The sequence below is a fragment of the Cryptomeria japonica genome, chromosome 8, assembly GCF_030272615.1.
Source record: "Cryptomeria japonica chromosome 8, Sugi_1.0, whole genome shotgun sequence".
Lineage (NCBI taxonomy): Eukaryota > Viridiplantae > Streptophyta > Pinopsida > Cupressales > Cupressaceae > Cryptomeria > Cryptomeria japonica.
In genome coordinates, this window is record NC_081412.1 from 344,752,735 (window position 1) to 344,772,434 (window position 19,700).

Genomic DNA, 19,700 nt, shown 5'->3' on the forward strand with positions numbered 1-19,700 from the left:
AGCTAAAATCAACCTTCTAACGCAAATATTGAATTGAATATTGAAAATGAAAATTCAAGATCAACAGAACTTGTACAAGAAACACCTCAACATCAAACTCCAGTTGGGATCAATTTAGCTATAGAAAGAAATTTTGAAAACATACAAAACCCAAATGGAATGCTTCAAGTTGATTTCAAAAGATTCCAGCTACAGTTTCACCATCAATTGGACAGCTTTACAATGACAAACATATGTTATATTTGACAAGAGTTTTATTTAGGAATCATAGTACATTGCACATATAAAGGCCTGATATGTAATAGATGTCAATAAGAGAGAGGTCCTCATAGATTTTGACTAAGGTAGAAGGAATGTTGATTGCATGTGTCAACCCAATGCTACAAGTAACACATGCAATAGGTGGCCAATATAAATACAAAGGACACATGATAAGTTTCCCATAAAATTTTGAACATGTTTCAAAAAAATTGTGACATACAATAAATCATTTACCAATCATTATTGTTTGAAGAAGAGATCAACGTGGCACCAATTATAACTTTATAGACAATAGAGATTGTGTATATAAAGAACTTAACTACAAATTAGACCATGATAAGTTTACTTTGATGTTAATATAAATGAAAATGCTCTGGACAATCTATCAAAAAATTGTGATGAAAATATTTTTAACAAATTGAAGACACTGCACATGGAACTCAATTATGATGCAAATGAAATGATATTTGTTGGTCCAATGATAGATATAGATGATCTAATATAATTGACCACACAAAATCAATGGCTTCAAAACTTCCTAATGCTTAAAGAGATGGAATTTATTCATGCATGGGTTGATAACTGTGACGCAAATCCAATAACATTAATTGATTGGCCAGAGATTGGTGCATATCCTATTAATGAGTATGTCACATCAGGATTACTTGATATGGCATTCCCAACATTATTTCCTGATGGAAGTTGTGACTAGTTAGAATCTCGAATGAGGCAAGTGCATCTACATGAATTTGTGAAGCATCTATTACAATATAGTAACCATCATTTTGTCGACATTCAAGATTTAGATATTTAATGATGAATATGATAATGAGACACCATGCATAAAATTCATCAATTGTATTTGTGAAAAGAATTTTTCAAGACATGCCAATCACCATTGATGAGCTACATCAGTATACAAAAAATATATCACAATCCCATCCAACTGATAAAATTATGTAGTTTGGAACTATAGACTTTCATCTACCATGACCCTTTTGGGGAGTTTGTTTTAATTTTACCCTTGGTCCAAGTTCTTATTTTTGCTTCCTCGCGTCTTCCACGTGGCAGCATGGCTCACATTGTTCAAGTTTTCTTTTCCCTTTTTCCAGGAAGCTAAGAGATGTTGGTGTGTGGTAAGTTGGCTTGTCGCTCTCTGTTGGTGGGCCCATGTCTCTAAAAGGAGTTTGTGTCTGTGTCGCATGCAGATCCTCTCGAGCCATCTTATGCAGTTTTGTTTCATTCCCAGGACACTCCCTCCTATTGTGATGTTGTATTTGAAGCAACCACCAAGCAACCTTAGTATGTTTTTCAAGATAATGGGGTGTTTTTCGCCAACATTATGTGATTGACTAACGGTTGTGGGTTCTTCCCTTTTGATCTGTCATTAGGAGATTTGGTGCCAGTTGTGCTAGAAGTTGAAGTTGTCTAAATCCAGCTTCTCATCAAGTTGTTTTGCAGTTGCTAAAGGTGCTACCAATGATGCATATTGTTTTTCTCTCTGTTTTCTTCACCAAGCTGTTGGTTCACGTATATATAAGTGTTTCTTTTTTCTTTTGTAAGGGTTCAGAATTTTGAGAAGAAAAATAGATACAATTGCTAGGAGAATTACGCCTTTAATTTGCAGTTGTGCTTCTAAGACTGTGATAATCAAATTTTTCCTTTGGCATTTATGATCACTATATTTCAATGTGCAAAAACATCTTTCTAAGTATTTTGTAATTTTGTACAACTTTAGGAATATATGTTGTAAGACTCTGCAGATTAAACTATGTCTTTTGAACTTGTTATCTAGTGGATGAATGGCATTTGTTTCTTTATGTTGAATGGACAGTTGTTTATTTTTCAATCTTGATTTTCTAGGCATGTAGATTGTTGAAGGGCCTCAGAGTTCCACGTATGTGAATTTTTCTTTGTGCTTGTAATAATGTAAAATCATCTTAGTGCATCGCTATACAATAGTTTTGCTTTAAGTTTTCCTTCTTTCCCTATTCTCCCCTCATGTATGAAGAGTCAGCTTCTAAAATCCCGGAGGTCACTCAGTGAACATGTGCAGGTCCCCCATCACTGAGTTTCCCATAAGTTTGTTTTCAAAGAAGCAATTTTATCGATCAACGGTTCTTTTTCTAGCATGCCTAGTGGGACCATTTTGATTTTTGTCTAAAGAGGGTGTATGAGACATGGGCCAGTTACTAGGAGCAAATCCCCAACAAATCCTAGTTTATTGCTACCACCCCTAGTTGTGGTCCAAGAGGTATCAGGAGTTGGAGTGCAAATCCCTGTATAGATAGTCCATGTCCCAATGGCAATCCAACCTTTGAGGAATTTTATCACTTTGAATAGAAAGAAACTCTTATCCCACTTGTCCCTTCTGTTCAATGGGATTCTATCCCCACATCCATGTTAAAATCTCTAACGAAATTCATGGGAGATGATTCTAAGACCCCCAAGGAACATTTATAGGATGTGGTTGACATGTGCACTATACACAATGTCACACAACAAAACCTAGCATTAAGATTGCTCGCAGCTTCTTTCAAGCAAAAAGCCCAAGATTTGTATAGATCCCTCACGCCAAATTCAATAGGAAGTTGAGACCAATTGGGAGATCATTTCTTTGAATGATTTACTAAAAAAGGTGATAGATCTTCTTTGATGCAACAACTAATCATGATAAGAAGGGCCCCCCAAGAAGCTGTGATAGATTTTAATACCAAATTCCAGAAGACATTGCAGAGAATACTTATATATGCTTGTCCCCTGCGGACATGGCTTTTGTATTCTACCTAAAAGCTTTCAATTCTGACATATCTATCATGATCCAATTCTGACATATTCTACCTAAATGCTTATGAACTAGCTATTCAGATGAATAAGAACTTAATTGACGCAAGGAAGCTCCCCCCAAGACCGCCAATCCTCATCTTTCCTGACTTGTCAAGTCAAATGCCTGAATCATCACCTCCAAGCACATCCACACCTCAATCTATCTATATTTATCCTAATGCTTAGTAGGAAAGTACTTCCTCTCCCTCTGCTCTAGCAGCAGAGGTTAATGATATGAAAAATTTGCCTAGAACCTTTTAAAATGAGATCATCAACCTTAAGAGGCAACAACCAGCTCCTGCTTGTCCTTACCAAAGCACGAGAGCCCCTTACAAGAAAAACCAATATCAAGGCGGTGCAAAAGTTAATCAAAGTCAGTTAAACAACCAACTCGTGCTTATGTCTACCCCTTTGCAAAATATTCCCCCCAATAATAGCAACTAATTAGTGGTTGGCCAAAATAATATTGCCGACGACACCAATTCATGGTGCTTCCCTTGCAACATTGCTCATATGCCATAAAATTATCTGAGAGGAAACTTGCAATAGAAGGTGGTTGTACTTACCACCCAAATGCAGGGCATGTCCTTAGACAAAGAAGTTGACATCACTCTAGATCATGACCTCTTTTCATGGATGGAGGACGAGGAGACTATCCTTACAAATGATGCTTCCACACCATCTCCAAAGTTACTACAAGTGCAGTCCAATTATAACCTCTTCTCTAAGTGATGGTTTACCAAAGAACCTATGATGCAACAGTTGAAAAAAAATATAGAGAAGTTGATAGAGAAACCTGTTGTAGTCTTTAGTCCTCAAAAGGAAAAAGGTTTTATACCTTACAAGGCCAAAGACTCAAAGGCTCCTATTCCTACAATCCTTGACATAGTGGAGTAGTTAAAGCAATCTCCCGCAAATGTATCCCTATGGAATATCCTCACTATTCCTGAACAGAAAGAACATTTGCGAGAGGCACTCGGTGAAACCAAAAAGCTATATGTTGAGCCAGCAGCAGTCAAATTGCACAGAAAGAGCAATGGACCTATTTCAGGAAACCAACCATGAACCCTGGTGGTGCTTACCAACAAAGGCCTTGAGGTTGATACTGATATGAAGGAGGGTAAGATGAAGCTTGATCCTTTCTTTTTTACCCTTATCATTGGGGATAAGTTACTTCACAATTCCATGATTGATTATGGTTCTAGTACTACAGTCATGCCCAAGCAAATACCGGAAGTCTTGAATTTGAAATATGAACCTGTAAGTAGGGGGTCATGCAATTAGATGGAAACAAAGTACACACTATGGGCAATATAAAGAGCCTCACGTTCACCTTATTCATTTATCCTAGCATCACGGTGACCCAAGAAGTAGCAATCATTGATATCCTCCTTGTTTTTGGCCTTTGTCAATCCCGAGATTTCACTGCGAAGGTAGGAGGATGTTAGTCCCAATTGGTACTGAGAGGGGAGGGATGAATCAGTACATTATCGGTTTTTACTAAATAATACTTATAATTTAAGCATGAACTAATTAACCATTCACCAATGTAAACATTTACTGCAGAAGATTAAGCATACATGAAAAAAAACACAAAGACACACAGATTTATCTCGTGGAAACCCAACAGGGAGAAAACCATGGTGTGAGTAGGAACTCACAAAATTTGTACTTTTCTGGAGTACGCCTGGTGAAGAGCCATCCCTGTTAGGAGATTACAAAGACATTGGTTAGATGTCACCTAGTTAAGGGATTTTGATCAAGGTCGGTTAATGCCTTTACCTTATTAAAGGTAGCCTGGTTAAAGGACTTAGAACATCACTAAAGATGTTACCCGGTTAAGGGATTTATACAATGGGACCTTTTAAAGTCCACCCAAGTAAGGGATTTAAGTTGCAGTTATTAGAAAGCAACAGATGGATGATCAGATACAAAAAGCTACACATTAGCCTGATCAGATCACAACTAAGTATCACTCTAGGTCTGCATCGGTTGTGTTTGTTCTCCACAACTCTGCCTTTTGTCGGTTTGCTGGTACTTGAATTCTACATTGTTGGTCCTCTGTCACCTGAGTCACTGCTCAGTGAAACCCCCACTCTATCGATCAATTGTCACTCGGCTCTGCAAACTCTAAAACTCCCCCTCTGTCCAATTTCACATTGACTTCATTCACCTTAACAACAACCATCTCAAGAATGAGATATGTGTATTTATAGACCCTTTAGTCTATCGCCAACTTTTCCCTCCAAAACATACCTTTCAAAATGTCATTGTCAAGCCTTAAAATGTACTTCTAAAATCATGTAGGAATCTCTGTCAATATAGTCGAACATGTCAATAAGTCTATCGGTTGACTGAGAGAAGACTCCCGATTCAGCTGGCTGTAGTTGAACGTTGCCAGTTTGTCGGTTACCGACTCTTCCGGTGTAACGATCAAAACCTGTCTAGCTGATTTCTTCCTGTATACCAGTTTTCTCTTTGCTTAGCCAGTGGACATCTTCCTTGCTGATTTACTCACCGCTACCTGATCTCCTTACTATTTTTTGGTCTTCTCATTGCTTGTTGGTCTACTTACTGCCTCTCACTTTACTTACTACCTGTCGATCTATTGCTTGTCGATTCACTCATGGCCTGTCGATTTACTCAGTGACCAGTTTACTCACTGCCTATGGACTGTGAAGACTAAGGAGATGATGTTGCCAACAATGACAACCATATCATTTACCAGTAATACAAAATCACATCATAATGCCAACAAACTCCCCCTTTGGCATTGGTGGCAAATTCTACAAATTGTTGTGTCGGTTCCATGGCCCCTGTTCCTAACAAGATTCCAAAAAATTCCAAAATTCCCCCTTTTGTCATCAATGGCAAAGACTATCCAAGAAGATTTGTCAAAATAAAGAAAAAATCTCTTTAAAGTTTTCTTGAGCCACTTTTAGAGAAGATTCCCATGAAGATTGAATTTGTTTCATGGTAGTGAAGTGGCCATGTAATACTGTGAGATTTTGCCAAGATCAAGAGACAATGGAAAGCACAAATAAGAGAGAACAAAATAGATGATAGGAATAAATTGTATTCTATCAAAATGAAAATATTGATCAACTAGATCATCAAGCATTACATACAATGAATATGAGCCTACTTATATAGGCAAGGCTATATGGATATGTGAGCACACAAACATGACATGTGGCTCAATAAGAAACAAGGGTAGGTAGGAAATATGTGTTGATAGGTAGGAGAAACAATATAATATTTCACATGAGGTGGATCACCCACTGAATGTGGAGTGTAACAACAAGATCACACCATAAAAGGTGGAAATTCTCCTACACATACTATCCCAATGTGGCACAAACACCCAAGTGTCTCATACCCAAACTACTATGGAATGCATTTCCTCCATAAACTTAAGTAAGGTGTAATAATATCCATGATGAATAATTATTTACACCAACAAATACTGCAATGAAGACCTCCATATCATCAACTGTCTTATAGTCAGGTGCATGAATTAGGCGCTCTGCCTCATTAATGTTCAGTTGCATGAAATCAATAATTGGTGCTAAAAAGCACTGGAGCTCTAACAAACTAAGACTTCTTTTGTCTTCTTCATCTTTCAACTTTCTGATTTTATGATTGAGCATTTTGACTTTTCCATTTGTTGGTAAATGGATTTGTCCCTTTTCTAAAATCTTAATAATTATTTTCCTTAAGCAAAGATATAACTTTGTTTCACCCTTTATAGAAAGAAACAAACTACCAACAACTGGATGAATTAATTAAAATTCAACCTCTATATTAGTGGGCAGCTCCTCGTATGATTTGCAATGAATTTATTATATAAATGAAATGTTAATACTTTTTATCAGAAAGCATTGAAAGGCTTCAGAATTCACTCATCAACACAAATAAATGCCTTCAAACTGTAAACATACAAAGTTTTCTAAAATAATATAGAATGAGAGTTCATAGACTCTGATTTACAAACATGTTCACAATATTAATTCAAAGCATAGCAGAGGCTCAACAATACTGAAGGTTGATCAATACTCTCTCATGCCTCATAGGGAAAGGGGGATCAGGCAAAACAATATGTGCGAGTCTTCTAACAACTAATGATAACCATGAATTAAGGAAAATACAGAGATAACTAATCACAAAAGTATATCATGCCCATAAGACCTTCTCAAGAAAGATTATTAATCTTCAAACACACAGATTTAAAGACTGCATAACATAGCATTTCATTGATAATCAGCCATTATATTTCCAAACAATTCATATGAGAACCAAAATATTATCTGTTGCTCCTCAAAATCAAAGTATTTTGGAACATCTTCAAAGGCAAGCTTTTCAGCTTAAATAGCCACCAGGCCATAGTTTTTACATAATTAACAAATAACATTTACTTTCACTTCAGTGAAAGAAACCGTTCAAATGACACAAAACAAAGCTAAACTAATAGCCATTGAAAGGTCGACATTTCATTATAGCACAACTAAGCATCTACCGAAACTGAGGAAGTTATGGGCTTGTCATGTTTTGTCACGGATCCTTGCCATTCTAGGTGTGTAGTTGAAAAGTTCAGGATAAGTTCAAAATAGGGCAAGCCAATGTGTATGATCCTCTTCTTCCACACTTCCTTGTCCATATTCACCTGTGTGACAATCACTTTATGCACCTCTAAGTGATTTGAACAGACAATGAGCATTGATTCAATCCTTGCTACTTTCGAAAAGTCATCGGTAGTTAAGGATTTTGTGGTCTGAATGGAATGAACCCTATCATTAAAGACTTTAATCATGTCTGCAACTTCCTCAATTAACTTGGCTCCCTCCTTCATGAGTTGGATATCAATACATTTAAGGTCCTTATGTGTAGTGTCAATCAAGTCAGTCAGTCCCCTAAGTAGCTTGGTGGACTCTTCATGGTCCTGCCCGATGATTGAATTATGTCATTCTAGGTTCTTCTTTGATACGTATAGCACATTATCATCTAGGTTCTCCACCAGTTTCTCAGCTAGGAACTTCATCACTCCATACTTTTGGACATCATTCATTTGTGCGAGAACCGCTACCCACTTAATTTTTTCCTTTTCCCAGGCGACCATCTCCAGCTCGAGCTCTTTACTCATGGTTTCTACATCCTTATAGACCTTAATCAAATTAATGATATATTTTGATCCTTGTTGAACTATCAAGTCCAGCCACTTATTAAACATCTCCATCACTACCCTATTTCTTTGAACTTGATCAAGCATCTTCTAGTTTGTTGGAGACTTAGGGTCAAATGACACTGGTATCTGCGACAAGGGTTGAGGATTTGGATTATGAATAGCATTGATGTACTCTGCCATCTGTGTGACCATTTACTTCATTTCTCTCTTGTCTTTTTCATCTTTCCAAGTCCTTGAGATTATCCTCTTTGTAGAAGATTCCAAATGTTTTACATCCACGGCCCTTGATGCAATGCCCAAATCTATTTTCTCCACAGTAAAATCTTCCTCTGTGGCCTTATGTGCATCTCTCCCAAGAATGGGCTTGGCCACTTCAGCTGTCCAGTGTCCTATTGTGTCATCTACATCAAGCATTGCTTGTGTTTTGAGCTTTAATGCTTTTCCTAATAATTTACTCACCATGTCCTCTAATGGAATGGTGATCGGCACCATGCTCCTCTTCTTTCTAATGGCGGCTTCCAGCCATCTTGGTGCATTGGTAGGTCCTTTAGGTGGTGGGGTGATCTATGCATCTGGGGAGGTAACAATTACCAGGGTATTCATGGGATCCTATTGAGTTTCTACTCCTTCATTTGTATCCACTTCTTGTATTCTAGGCTCGCTTTGATCCTGTGAGTCCATTATTTGTTCAGGCTCTTCACTGGGGTCTAAGTCCACCACGACCTATTGTAGAACAGGCTCTCTACTCTTCTTTTCGCTTCTTGACTGGGTTACTCAGGCAGCTGTAAGACCGGATGGCGACCTTCTTGACCTTCTTGGCGATAGTTTCTCTACAGTGGGCTTTGAGACACCTGCAATATCAATAATTTTATTAGTGGCAAAAATAGGAGATTGAACCAGGATGTGTGAATCACTTCTTGATTTGTGTGGGGACATGGAAGAACCCTCCTTGAATTTCAATTTCCTCAACTATCTCTCTGTTCTCCTGACAACATTTAAGGTCCTTGTTTGAATGTTGTCATCTTCTTTTTTGTTCCAGTCAATTTTTGGAATCGGTTTCCCTTCAATCTCAGTACCGAACTCAGGTCCACAACATCTTCCTTTGTATCTTCCAATACACCTAATGTATTGATTGGAAGCCTCACGAAAGCTATCTATCGTAAAGTGAATCTTGACCATAGCCTCTTTCTCACTTCATGCTCATCCTTGCAGTTTTCCCAATAATACTCTATCTGAGGTTCATGGCAGAAATGACTATCTATGTTAAGGTTCTCCTCTGCATAACCTTTGTTGTCAAATATTTGCCTAGCCACATATGGCTGCAAGTTCATCCTTTTCAACTCCAGTTCCAGATTCAAAGCATCTGATACCAATTTGCAACTGTAATACCAAAGCTCAATGGGAAAAACCACTCTGGATTCACCCTTTGCTCCTAGTCTTTTATCTATATGAGCCAGCTGCCTACTCACTTCTGTAAGTATGAAGCTATCAAAGGTGTACCTGGGCAATTTGAACGGTTGGCCTTCAAAACCACCTACCCATATGTAAGTAAACCATGGAAATTGGATAAAGAAGCTCCCATAAATACTCACAAACTCCATAGCCTCTACGGACATTCTCTTGTTGGCATCACCCTGAAATTCAAAGGCTAGTCTTCCCACAAAGACTCTATTCCATTTGTCAATTTGTTCAACATATCTCTGTTGTTGCAACAAAGGGTAAAAATTGTAAACCCTCATTTCATCAATCCAAGGTTCATTGGGTAATCCAGGCCAATCTCTTATGCATGCTAAAATATAAAACAGGTAAGAAGACATATAAAACCCAGTCATACCCACAAAATTTCTTAGTCCTCTATGAACCCTCTCCGTAATTAGCTGAGACCAATCCAGAAATAAGTTGCCAGATAGAACCACTTGGACGAAACAGTACATCCAATCTTCCCAGTAGGAGGAATGTGAATTTCCCTTTACTCTGTTTAAAAGCAAAATAATGTCCCGCACCTCAGTGATGAGGTTTTCTCTAGTTAAGGGTTTGGGTAGTCATGCTCCTCCTTTCTGAACCCTCAAGATCCATTTTCTTGCAATTACACTTATGTACTTGTTCTTCTTCTTAGAGAAATAGGCATATGAATTTCCAATGGTCCAATCCTCATACTCCTCTTTATGCAGAATACCCATTGTCACCATCATCGTTTCCCTATTAATACTGAATAACACCTCACCATCACTGGTTCTGATACACCTATTCTCAGAGTCGTATCTGTTCATACAAGCCAACACTAAATCCGGACACGGCATGGCTAGTGGGAATGCAGCAGCTTCCACAAGACCAATCTTAACTATCTTCTCCATTAGTGACCCAGCGTATGGATTCTTAGTCCTTTCAAGTAAATTCCCCAAATCTACATGAACTAAGGAGGTGTCTTCCATTTCCGGAAATATACTCACTAAACATGAGGTTCGGTCAAGATTTGGTAGCACTGGCCTCATTTTAACTATCTATTCCCTTAACCAAGAAATTCTAACAGCAATACAATATGCTACCCCAAAAAAATTTCAGATTTCCCCCTTATCTATACTAATAAAACTTCAGTGCACAAAGAAACACAACATAGGAGAAGACAACTAAACTTACCCAATAACACCATAAAAACTAGAAATTCTTCCAGAGAACAAAGCTAGATTTACCTTTGGCGCCTCCAATTAATTGAAATATGGCAACTGTGACCTTCCTAAATATGGAAATAAACTCATCCATTTTTCTTTTAATCAGACGAACAAATATCAATAGGGTTGCACACGCTTCATCATGATTTACTCAAACGTGTGGAGTAATAGTGAAATGACAAACCTGACACCTTCTTAATTACCCATCACTTCCGCACAAGCAATTTGACTCTTTCATGATTACTTTCCACATTTAGAATTTCAAAAAGCCAAATAAGGGAATATTCCTTCTTGTCGCACCACTTTTATTTCCACCAAAAATATTTTTGGATTAGTTTGAAAAGAACTTATGAACTTTGAACCACTTGAACACAAGGTTCAATGGTTCAAGTTTACTTAAGAAATAAAATAGTAACGGTCGGCACATAAACAACACCAGGAATGAGCGGCAAAATAAAAGGACTATTTAAAGTGAACCTTGAACCTTTTGAACCACTTAAAATTTGGTTCAAGGTTCAAGACTGCATATCAACTCAACATAAAAAGACTCATGCTCGTCATATAACAATACATTACCGCGACTCACAAAAAGGCATTTTGAACCTTGAACTTTGAACCTCTTGAAATTTAGTTCAACAGGTTCAAAACTTCAATGACTGAAAACAAAAAGCACGCTTGTCACACTATGACAAAGACTGACACAACTTTCTTTTTAAATTGCACTCTGAACCTTGAATCATTTGAACCTCTTGACAAAAAGAGTTCAACAGTTCAAGTACGAGGAGAACATGTGACCTGACAGAAGTAAAAGCACAAAAGGCAACCCACAAATTTGAATATTGAAAAAGGGAAAAATTGCGGGTGGACTAACATCTGCTCTGACTGGGGACTAGAACTGTGAAGGAACTAGAAATGAACTCCAGAATCTTTGGTTTTTCATGCCAAACTTTATTCAAAGACACAAACACGCTAAAACGACAAGACACACACACAAAAAAAAAACTAGACACTATGTATAAAAACTACGAGAGACTCTCGCTTATAGTTGATACAATTTCAAATCTTGACCATTGTAGGTCAAAGGAAGAACAATACCATCTAGATATGCAAGTTTAAAAGAATTTAGTCATTTTACCTCATGAATCAGGAATGGCCCCTTCCAAAGCGACTCAAACTTAGCATGTGCTCCCTTAGGTTCTCTTCTTCTGTCCCAGAGCAGTACCTGATCACCCAGCATGAACTTTCGAGCATTTGCTCGCTTGTCAAATATTCTTTTTACTCTCATTTGATGTTTTGTTATCCGGTCCACCAGTCTATCCCTCTCTTCATCAATCTTTGTTAGGTGCATGATTCTCTTTTCTAAAGAACTCTGGAAGTAGGTGCCTTCAATCGTTGTTTGTAACTTGGTGGCTGCCAGCTCTAAAGGAAGTGCTACCTAAGTGCCAACACCATAGACCAGTTCAAATGGAGACATCCCAATTGCCCTCTTTGGAAATGTACGGTCAGCCCAAAGAGATTCATATAGTTTCTTATGCCAATCCTTAAAATTCTCACTTACTAATTTTTTCATGATATTAATGAGGTTTTTCTTACTAGATTCAGCCTGGTCATTTCCCTGAGGATAATAATCAGATGAGTGAGCAAGAGAGATTCCATGATCATAGAAAAACAAAGAAATTTCAACGGAGGAGAAATTGGTAGCGTTGTCTACTACAATTTTTAATGGGACTCCAAATCGAACTAAAATGTTCTCCTTCAGAAAATTACAAACAATCTCCAAGGTTGTCTTTCATACCAGAATGGCCTCGACCCATTTAGTAAAATAATATGTGGCTGTTAAAATATGAGTATGACCGACACTTGAGGTTGGTGTCAAGGGACCAATAAAATCCAGACCCCACTGTTTGAAAGGTTCATCCACAATCACGGGTCGGAGTGGTAATGCTACGAGTTGAGGTTTACCAGTGAACAACTTACATTTTTCACATCTAGCCACCCATGCATATGTGTCCCTAAACATCCCTGGCCAATAATAGTAGTTCCTGAAGATCTTATAAGTAGTTACTGTTGAAGAAAAATGATCCCCACAAGCTTCGTCATGGAATGTTTTCAAAAGTGACTCCTGGAGTGATTTATCGACACATCTTAGGAAGGTCCCATCTAATCCCCTTTTATATAGTACATCATTAAATATGACATACTTAGCAGCTTTCAGTCTCAAGTTCCTCTTTTCCTTCGCAGAAAGGTGTTCTGGGCAATCTCCATATGTCAAGTAATAAGCTACATCCGCAAACCAGGAATCTTGTAGAGCAACAAATAAAACTAAAGGCAATTCCCTTGTCACTTCCTCCTTACTTTCAGCAATCAGCCTGCACAAACCTTGCCCCCTCACCAATTTTGTGGGTCGAATGTCTAAATCGAACTCCTAAATTTTTGATACCCAAGAAGCTCTTTCATTCATCCCTATGTCTTGCTGCGTTAAAATGCTCTTGACTACCAAATGAGGTACATAAACCACAGCGTGAGAATGAAGAATATAATACCTGAACTATTTCATTGCCTTTACGACTGCATATGCTTGTTTTTCCATTATTGAGTATTTAAGTTCATGCTTTTTTGGAGGTATCCTCATGAATGATATAAGGACCTCATCATTATTATCATTCTTTTGTAGCAAAATCCCTAACATAGTGTGCTCTGATGCATAGCAGTAGATGACAAAATCTTTATTGAAATCAAGATTAACCAAGACAGGTGCCTGACCAATAGCATATTTTATTGAGGCAAATGCCTTCTTCCCTTCCTCGCTCCATTTGAAAGATTTTTCTCACTCATCGAATTCACGATATATCTGGTAGTCTCAGCAAAGTCTAGAATGAACCTCCGAAGAAAATTCACCTACCTGAAGAAGGATCTAACAGCATTCCTGCTTGATGTCAAAGTTAATTGTTGAATTTCTCTTACCCTTTCAGGATCTATTTTCACCCCTTCTTTAGAAACAATATGACCGAGCAACTTACCCTCTGTGACTCCAAACACTGATTTCTTGGGGTTCAAGGATACCCCATGCTCGTGACATCTCTGCAACACTCACTTCAGGACCTGAATGTGATGTTTTCTTCTTTTTGAGAACATTATCAAATCATCTAGATATACAACAATGATCTTATCCTTTAAGTGGCCAAAAGACAAATCCATGGCCTGCTGAAATGTTGCTCCTGCATTAATCAAACCGAAGGGCATCCGGTTATATGAAAATGTACCCCAGGGAGTAATAAAGGTTGTTTTGTGTTGATCAACTTCCTGAACGCTAATTTGATTATATCTCAAAAATCCATCTAACATGGACATCATCTCTGACACTGAGACAGTTTGTAGAATGTGATCCATCGCCGGCAAGGGATAATTGTCTTTCAAGCTAGCTTGGTTAAGATTTCTGAAATCCACACAAATCCTTATTTCCCCATTTTTTCTTTCTGACAGGTACTATATTCGCTATCCATGTAGAATGATGGATGGGATATATAATCCTGGCTTTTAACATCTTGTCCACTTCTTGGAATATAGCCTGTGCCATTTTGGGATTAAAATTTCTAATCTTTTGTCGGAAAGGGCTTGCTCTGAGCTTCAAAGGAATCTGGTGTTGAAATCTCCCTTCTCTGAAATTATTAAGGTCGTCATAAGACCAAGAAAACACATCCTTGAACTCCACTAGGAGGCTAATGAACTTCTTCTTTTTTGTCCGTGGACAACACTTTCCCAGATTTATATATTTGGGTTCATTGTCAGTACCAATGTTGACCTTTTCATAGCCTCCACTATCCTGAGCCTCTCGAGACTTGTCATCTTTGTTATTTTTGTAGGCATCATTACGGTCAAACATATATTCCAAAGAAACCAATCCTCTAGGAATCTTGTTTCCTTTCAATTGCATGATTCCATCAGGTAATTCCTTGGCTCGTTCAGGCAAAATTTATTTGTACTCTGTATCAAAACCTTCAAAATACATGGTAGAAAACATATCCAAACCTTACATAAAATTATTTATTTGTTTATCACTCAAATACCTACCACGAGTCGGAGTTGTCTGGAACACTGGGCCGATATACCAACTCTATCTTGTAAGTTTCTTCAACAAATTCAGGGTGTGGGACAAGCAATGAAGCTAAGACTGCTAATGAATCTTCTTTTGAGTTCAATTCCTTGGGTATTGCCTCAATGGAGAATGCATCAAAACCTTCAATTTCATCCCAAAATTTGTTTCGATAGTGCTTCAACCTTTCATTTTTAACACTAAACAACCCCCTAACCTTCTTAACAATAAGTTCAGCATCTCCTTTAACTTGCAGGATCTTCACTCCTAATCTCTTAGCTTTGGCTAAGCCTAACAACAAGGCCTCATACTCCACAGTATTGTTGGTCTTTTTGAACTTTGGTTTAAAGGAAAAAGGAATAGGGTCACTGAAAGGTGGTATCAACACAACCCCTACACTAGAGCCTGATGTTGCACAACTGCCATCGAACTCCATTAGCCATAGGTTTTCTTTTTCCTCATTTTGAGATGAGTCCCCCTCTACTTCACTGTCAGACAAAATCATGTAGTTCCCAAATTGACAATCATGATACAAAATTTGGGCCCTAGGATCATCAGATGGGAAACAATGAATTTGGACTTTGGTTTAAAGGAAAAAGGAATAGGGTCACTGAAAGGTGGTATCAACACAACCCCTACACTAGAGCCTGATGTTGCACAACTGCCATCGAACTCCATTAGCCACAGGTTTTCTTTTTCCTCATTTTGAGATGAGTCCCCCTCTACTTCACTGTCAGACAAAATCATGTAGTTCCCAAATTGACAATCATGATACAAAATTTGGGCCCTAGGATCATCAGATGGGAAACAATGAATTTGGACTTTGGTTCAAAATGCAAGAATACTCGCTGCTTTCCAACAAGGATTGTGGCTTGTGACCAATCCATTTTGATTTCACCACCTATGTCTCTACAAAAAGTATGACTTAAAAGCATGTTGTAACTAGCTGGGATATCAGCTATTAGAATTGTCAACTTGATCCTTTTATCCAGGTGGGAGGCAAGAACTACTTGAGCATCCTTAATTTGACCTAGCAGAGGAATTTATTTTGAGTCCATGGAATAACATCTACCAAAGGTTTTGGTCAAGGATAACCCCAATGCTTTGGCTACAGTGGAGGGCATTATGTTATCAGATGTACCTGAGTCTATAATGCAATTATTCAACCTATGACCATTAATGAATAATGATATATAAAAGGGCTCTGGTTTCGACTCAAGAAGGGGGACATAATTGTCTGTTTGAAGAGCGGTTATTTTAGGCATCTTTTCACAAACCGAGGGATGAACCAACTCATTGCTATGTGAGGGCAATATGGCATTTACTGACCGTTGCATACCATTAGTCTTTTGTGCATTATTTCCTTTCATGAATTGTACCAGTCTATCTAATTCTTTAGGATTTAGTTTTAGGTACCCAACAGGTGTGATTTGAATTTGAGAAGACTTGCAAAATTCTACTATATCAAAAGAACTTTCTTTTTCAACAGGTTTTAAAAATAAAGGGTCTTGCAATTTTTGATCATTATTATGCAACTTTGAGTCAATTCATTTACCTTTGAAGGCCATCACAGATGATGAAGAAGACATCTGGGGTTTCACATTTTGTTGATTTCTTGTGAGCACAACACATGAAGGATCTTCTAAAGTAACCAAAATATCACCACCTCTTTCCGAAGCTGACTCATACTCAAGAAAATGGATTTCAGAGTCGCGAGGTTGCTTTGAAGATTCTTCCTCACCCCACTCATTTGAGGTATCTTTGAAATTTATCAATTGTACATACCGTACCATCTCGAGATAGGAACTGCCATCATGTTCATCAGTAAGGTGAAATACACACATATTCCCTTTAGCAGGAGGTGCTTCAATTGCTAATCTTTGTTGAGCAAGGGGTAACTGCATGGTCTTATTCCCATAGCCCAGAGACTAGTTCACATTCCTTCTAGGTATATCTTGGTGGGGAGATTGGTATGAGCTACTAGCTTTGGGAAACTATCTTTTAAGGGTAATCACATCATTCATTAACCGTTGGATGATAGGATCAGAAGAAGAAGTTGAAGGCTAAGCATTTGGTGTCTGTACTTCCCTTTTCCATTTACCTATTGTGCTTAAATCATCTTCTAGTTCAACTACAAGGGCTTTGGTAGCATTTAAATCTGCAACCCTCTACCTGCGAATCAAGAAACCTATTTTAGAAGGCATACAATTAATAAAGAAACACTTGAGATTGTCATCTGAGGGCTTTTGATTAGCTGGAATCTTGTGCAAGATCTTATCAAACTTTGCTACAAAATCCCTCATAGATTCAGGAATTTCCTTCTTTAACTGAGCTAATTGAGCTAAGAGGGAATGTTTATCCTCTGCTACTTTAAATCTTGCCTCAAATCTCATTTTTAGATCTTGCCAAGTTGTTATCACACTATTTGGTAAGTGATAAAACTAATCGGCTGCTACCCTAGTTAATGTCTAGACGAACAACCTCACAACAACATCCTCATGTTGAATCGCTATTATCCCATAGGCTACATTAAAGGCATTTAGGTGTTCATCAATGGTAATATTTCCATCACCACTAAATTTTGGCAAATAATCCCTAGCACCTTTTGGTAAGGGATTAAGATTCAGACCTAAGTTCAATGGGCCTACAGTTGCCCCAAGGATTATTCGCTGCCATTGGAAATATGATATTGAGGGGAGTGGGGTTTATAATATTAGGTAGAGTAACACCGTGCAAGGTCAGAGCTTGAAAAACTGAGGACATAGGTGGTGATGGCGATGAGGAAGGAGGCCTACTTCTTGCTCTTCTCTAAGGTGAGAAAGTGGGTTGAAAAACTAGGTTCTGTAACTCCTGAAAGATAGAATCAAAAACCCCTTCCCTTCTTTGGGACCTAGTGTATCTCCTTGACTCCAGACTTGCAACTAGGCAACCAATCTTATAATTCGACTCCCCAGCAGAGTCGCCAAAACTCTGTTGGTAAACAGATTTTTCCTGTTTATGAAATCTTAATAATTATTTTCCTTAAGCAAAGATATAACTCTGTTTCGCCCTTTATAGAAAGAAACAAACTACCAACCGCTGGATGAATTGATTAAAATTCAACCTCTGCATTAGAGGGCAGCTCCTCGTATGATTTGCAAATAATTTATTATATAAATGAAATGTTAATAATTTTTGCCAGAAAGCATTGAAAGGCTTCAGCATTCATTCAGCAACACAAATAAATGCCTTCAGACTGTAAACATACAAAGTTTCCTGAAAGAATATTGAATGAGAGTTCACAGACTCTGATTTACAAACATGTTCACAATATTAATTCAAAGCATAGCAGAGGCTCAACAATACTGAAGGCTGATCAATACTCTCTCATGCCTCACAGGGCAAGGGGGATCAGGAAAAACAATACGTGCGAGTCTTGTAACAACTAATGATAACCATGAATTAAGGAAAATACAGAGATAACTGATCACAGAAGTATATCATGCCCATAACACCTTCTCAAGAAAGATTATTAATCTTCAAACACGTAGATTTAAAGACTGCATAACATAGCATTTCATTGATAAACATCCATTGTATTTCCAAACAATTCATATGAGAACCAGAATATTATCTGCTACTCCTCAAAATCACAATTTTTCAGAACCTCTTCAAAGGCAAGCTTTTCAGCTTAAATAGCCACCAAGCCATAGTTTTTACATAATTAACAAATAGCATTTACTTTCACTTTAGTGAAAGAAACTATTCAAATGACACAAAATTAAGCTAAACTAATAGCCACTGAAAGGCTGACATTTCATTGTACCACAACTAAGCATCTACCGCAACTGACGAAGCTTCAGGCTTGTCATGTTTTGTCGCGGATCCTCACCATTCTAGGTGTGCTGTCAAAAAGCTTAGGATAACTTGGAAATAGGGTAGGCCAATGTGTATGATCCTTTGCTTCCACACTTCCTTGTCCATATTCACCTGCGTGACCTTTGCTTTATGAACCTCTAAGTGATTTAAACAGACAATGAGCATTGATTCAATCCTTGCTACTTTCGAAAAGTTATCAGTAGTTAAGGATTTTATGGTCTTAATGGAATGAACCCTATCTATAAAGACTTTAATCATGTCTACAACTTCCTCAATTACCTTGGCTCCATCCTTTGTGAGTTGGATATCAATACATTTAAGGTCCTTCTGTATAGTGTCCATCAAATCAGTCAATCCCCTGAGTAGCTTGTTGGACTCTTCATGGCCTTGCCCGATGATTGAATTGCGTCATTCCACATTTTTCTTTGATACGTATAGCACATTATCATCTAGGTTATCCATCGGTTTCTCAGCTAGGAACTTCATCACTCCATACTTTTGGACATCATTCATTTGTGCGAGAACCGCTACCCACTTAATTCTTTCCTTTTCCCAGGCGGTCGTCTCCAACTCGAGCTCATTACTTGCGGTTTTTGCATCCTTATAGACCTTAATCAAATTAATGATATATTCTGATCCTTTGTTGAACTATCAGGTCCAACCACTTGTTAACATCTTCATCACTACCCTATTTCTTTGAACTTGATCAAGCATCTTCTGGTTTGTTGGAGACTTAGGGTCAAATGACACTGGTATCTGCGATAAGGGTTGAGGATTTGGATTCTGAATAGCGTTGATGTACTCTACCATC